Raw genomic sequence first — 5,735 nt, 5'->3', positions numbered from 1 at the left:
AATGACCAGGACTAATCTGATTCAAACTCGGATAACTATAACTAGATCAATTTAGTTGGTAATAAATGGTACGGGATTATAACTTGAAAATCAAAAGGCTTTTTATCGTATCCAAGGGTATCGCAATTTCCTTGATGATTACGTATCCCTTATACATTAGGATTAATAATAACTAGACACGTTTTCCACTTAAGTTCAATTTTTAGGAAACTTTTACCCTTATCACTTGATATATATATACTATTACTCCAAGTCTCTTACAACAAATTTCATCTTACAAAAAAAACCCTAAAATCTACTTTTACAAACTACAACAATAATGGCAGGAACTAAGAGGTGCCATGGAGTTGAAGAACATGAAAAACAAGAGATGGCGAAGAAACTCATGGCTATCGAAGATCCAAAGGAATTACGCGCGTCAATGTTGAGAGCTCGATATGCAAACATCATCGCTAAGTCATGTGAAGTGATGAAAAAGAGTGAAGAGAAAGCAAGAAGTAAAGAATTGTTAGAGAACCAAAGGCGGCGACAAGAAGAGAGACAGGCGGCTCGCCATGCCTTAGAGAAGGTAGAGAAATCGGTACAATTTGACGACAGCTATGGAATTACAAAGGAGCTGGAGATTTTAGCGGGATGCTCAATGTCTCGACTAGGTTATGTTGGAAGAAGGCGAATGGAGAAGCTTGGTTTGTTCTTTAAAGATGATTTACCTCAATTTGCTTGCTAGAAACAACCATCTTCCATCGTATCCGTATATGGGTTATTAAATATTAGGTAATCAATAAATTTGTTTGCTTAATTTTTGAAGCTAATTAAGATTATGTAGTAATTGTAATTAGACGAGTATATTGCAGTAAATTTGAATTTGTTGAAAGCATGATGAGATATTTGTTGTAGCAAGTAAGCGTTGTTAAACCATCAATCTATGCTTCTAAATACCATACAATAACAAGCTCGATAATAGACTCCGGACCCGAACTAACCCAATATCTAGTCGAGTAGTATGTTGGGTAAACAATAATGGAGATTGTTAATTTCACCTCACTTGTTGACGTCTAAGGTTACTGAAGGCGAGATACGACCTCGTTAATAGGATGTTGGAAGCATCTATCAGAGTATCAGACGGTCTTTAATGGGATGTGAAGCTTCTAAGATTACTGTGCCAGAAGCTTCGGAGGTTTCACCTAAAGTTCCAACATTGCAGTAAATTTGAAAGTTGTTGTAAGCATTGTTTGCTTATACAAGTGTTGAGGCTTTAACTCCGTTAGTGCTGTAAGTTCTGTGTATATATATGGAAACTAAAATTGGAACAAAGCCAATGACTCAATGAGACACTTGACGGCCGTGTACCAAAGTCGGTGAATTGCAATATCCAGAGAGGGACGTGCTAAACCTAACATATGAATGAATACCAATCTCCAAATCAGGGGATTGTCAAATAATAATACTCCGTATTACATATAGATAGAAGAAATATCTCGTCTTTTTTACCTCATTGAGGCTTTAGTTGCCGATGACCATGTTACTGCGTTGCCATCCCTATTGAATCTCAACTACTTCTTTGTTAAACCATCAATCTATGCTTCTAATTACAGAGTACCTATACAACAAGCCAACAGATGATATACTAACTTCGTATAGGGGTGGAGGGGAATCATACAGTAGGAACAAACAAAATCAAAAGAAGAGGCATAAAGAATAAAAGAAATCACAAACTGCAGAACCACAGATCTTAACAACAATCACCATTAGTTGATCATTTACTATCGCATTCAACAGTTTCCCTGTCAATCATAGTTATACAGTATATCGGAACAAACAAAATCAAAACAAAACGCAGAACACTACTACATACTATCCACAAACTGCAGAACCACATTTAAGAGCAATTCATCAGATCAGTATCAACAAGATTGAGAACACGTAATATTTGTAAGGCACGATTGGTTGTTGAGGCTTACTAACTAGGCACTAGGCAAGGAGAAGAACTGAAGAAGAGTAGCAACTTCTGTATCCGGTATCCACATTGAATGTTTGCAGGCAACGCAATTAAATCAATTTCAAAAACAAAATAGTAAGAATCAAGAATAGCAGCAACTTCCCAAAGTCAGCCATAAAGACAGTAGTATTCTCTTGTTCAAAGAGCAAGTGACTGTAGATCTTCAGCTCCGTAACCTTTGCACAACACCAAACCCTCCATATACATTTGCATATCCACATAATTCCTCATTGATTTTCCAAGCTCATGTACTTGACAGCTAGTAATGTTATACGAGTTCTTCCAGTAAACAATACGGCCACCATCATCACTCTCATAGTAGAATAGCTGCAAAAATGGGCCAGACCTGAACAAATCAAAACCATCAGAACTTGAAAGTCCTGAGAACCTTGGGGTCCACACCCCGGTTCCACTGTCCCCTTCCAGCGCCCATATGCTGGATTGCACAGAAGAAATACAGAAAACCGCTAGTGACTCCCTTAGACGAAAAGGAAGTCTTACGGCTCCCCTATCGTCTGAAGCAAATGGCAGTTCCATGTAGTTGAATTTTTCCAAATCAAAGTCCAGAGAAACTAAATGAGTTGAACAATCAGCAACGTTACCATCCCGATTTGGGTCATAACCAATCCAATATAATGCTCCTTGAAAGTTAAAACCCGTTTGAGGACAACAATATCGCGAAAACATACGGCTATAGTACGGATAAGACATATTGAAGTCATCATTTCGGAGAGACCATTCTTGATTACTGAGCGTATAAACTGCAAAACACACATTCCCATCATCTGTACCCAGACTCCATTGAGATGAGATAGCAACGACTTTATAATCGTTACTGTTAGGTGCAAACCCAAATGCATACACGAGTCCGCCGGCAGAGGACGACAATAATGGAGGAAGGGGAATTGACAACGACTTTCTAATACAAGGGTTCCACAGCATCAACGGGTCTTCATTTCCATGACCACTTAAGCCGCGAATTAACAGCAATTCATTACAGCTCCCACTTAGATTATACTTTTGCGAAGTCTTTAAAATCTGATGAGTTTTACGAAGAGCGTCAGCGTGACGAACTGTCAACAAGCATCCTTTCCACCCAAACCGACCCAACCGCTCGAAGGACAGTAATAGTTTACTACTAACGGAATTGATTTTGCAAAGATTACGATGCTGGGTAACGAAATCAGGATTATCAATAATGTCGCACCAAGATTTACATACGCACCTGAATCTTAACACGGTTTTGGCTGGTAAATTTGCCAGAATTTGGGTACAAAGTCCAGTTGGTATGTGTCGGAAAAAAGATGCAGTAACTAGAGAAAAAACAGAAATACCAAATGCGAAAAGGTAGTGACGTGGTGCGAAACCACTGCCTTGAAAACTATTATTCCGGTACGACCGTGGTGGCGATCAGCAATGACCGGTAGTTCCCCAAGGATTACACTACTGCTGCCCTTCAGAATCGCCCACTCGAAACTGACGGACCTGGAACGATCAGAACTATACCCAGAAATATTGCAGAGAGGAGAGAAAGAGAAAAGAAGAAGAGGTGTGTATATTTTGTGTGTTTAAGAATGAGAACAGGTTCTGAATTTATAGCAGAAAAACAGACGGTTAAAGGAGCCAAAACCGTCTCCTAAAACGCAGCCTTCAACCCTGAATAGTGGGAGTAAGACCCTCTCCCACTAACAGACTGGTTGACTCAAATAACACACAAGTCAGGATGAACCTGGACAAATATACACACGCAGGACCAAAAAGGTAAAAGTGGGCCTTTGGCCCGCCCCGCAGGGGCTCTACCCAAACCCAAACCCAAACCCGAGCCCGAGCTCGAGCCGGGCCGGGCCGGCGCGCGCGCGCGTGTGTGTGTTGGACCCAAACCCACTGGCCCAACAAACACACACAAAACCCACCTTGGTCCATTCTCTTACCCATACAAAGGCAAGGGGATATATAAATCCCAGATTTTGGTTGTGTTCCACCGATGTGGGATACACAAACAACCAAAATATGAGAATGCCTTCAATCTTAGGCATCAAGTCCAACAATCCCCCACAGATGGCTAAGAGAAAAAAGGAAGAAATTTCTGAGTAAAGGAAGGATTGGATACTTAGGTATCAATATCTTTCGATTTGAATTGACACTTTAGTGAAGTGAGGAAACAACTTACTTACAGCGAGAGAATATCTTGCGATTTGAATTCCTAACTGAGCTTCAGTCGATACCCCCCCACAACACATATCATACCTTCGAATTTGATCGTTCCGCGATTTCAGAGTGCAACGCGCTCATTAGAGCTTATGTGTTACCTTGGTACTAATAGATGTGTTCACAAGACTTCTCATAGTCTTGGGATCATCACAGCTACGTAGGTGGCTCAAGTGCTTCCTAGTAGCACTTCTCACACGAGCCATTAAGGACATAAGTCCAACCTGGTGTATAATTCATCAAGTGCGTCTCAAAGCACCACCATAAAGGCTATGAATCATACTACGCCATAGGAATAAAAACTTTGGACCTAGTCAGATATCAATCTTGACTTAAGGACCTAAGCCCCATTCCCCTCGACGTGTCAACGACTAATCTCTTAGTCAGGCCCTTAGTAAAGGGATCAGCTAGATTACTTTCGGACTTCACATAGTCCACAGTAATCACTCCGTTCTCAAGGAGTTGTTTAACTGCAGCGTGCCTTATTCGCATGTGTCTCTTTTTCGCATTATAGACACTATTCTTTGCAACACCAATAGCAGCCTGCGAGTCACAGTGCAGGGAGACCGGTGTTAGCCGTCCGCCCCACAATCGGTATATCGGCTAAAAGGTTTTTCAACCATTCGGCCTCTTGTCACCAACTCAAGAGCTATGAACTCAGATTCCATGGTAGAGCGTGCAATACAAGTCTGTTTTGAAGACTTCCACGATATAGCACCTCCACCCATGGTAAAGACATAACCACTAGTAGAACAGATCTCATCGTTACCTGCAACCCAGTTCGCATCACAATATCCCTCTAACACAGCAGGAAATTTACTATAATGCAAGCATAAGTCAACTGTTCCTTTTAGGTATTTTAGTAAACGACGAAGAGCATTCCAGTGTTCATTACTAGGGTTATGTGTATAACGACTCAGTCTACTAACTGCATAAGCAATATCTGGTCGAGTACAGTTCATTAAAAACATCACACTACCTAGGATTTTAGCATACTCTTCTTGGGAAACACTCTTGCCCAAGTTTTTACATAATGCTACACTAGGATCATAGGGTGTTCTAGCGCACGTCATCAAAGCGATTAAACTTTTTCAACACTTTTTCAACATAATGAGATTGACTTAGACAGATTCCATTGGGGTTTCGGATGACCTTAACTCCTAGGATAACATCAGCTTCTCCTAAGTCCTTCATCTCAAAATGTGATGACAGAAATTCTTTGGTTCTAATTATCACCTCTAAATTATTACCAAGTATTAACATGTCATCAACATAAAGGCATATAAGCACACAATCAGATTCTATTACTTTTGAATAAACACATGAATCAGAATTGTTAACCACATAGCCATTACTTATCAAAGTGTTGTTAAATTTCTCATACCACTGTTTAGGTGCTTGTTTCAGTCCATAGAGTGACTTGTTCAGTTTACACACTTTACTCTCTTGACCCTCAATCACAAAACCTTCAGGTTGAGACATGTAGATCTCTTCCCTTAGTTAACCATTCAAAAAGCAGTTTTAACAT

This window comes from Silene latifolia, chromosome 6 (assembly GCF_048544455.1).
Source record: "Silene latifolia isolate original U9 population chromosome 6, ASM4854445v1, whole genome shotgun sequence".
Classification (NCBI taxonomy): domain Eukaryota; kingdom Viridiplantae; phylum Streptophyta; class Magnoliopsida; order Caryophyllales; family Caryophyllaceae; genus Silene; species Silene latifolia.
Note: the sequence above shows the minus strand (reverse complement) of the source record.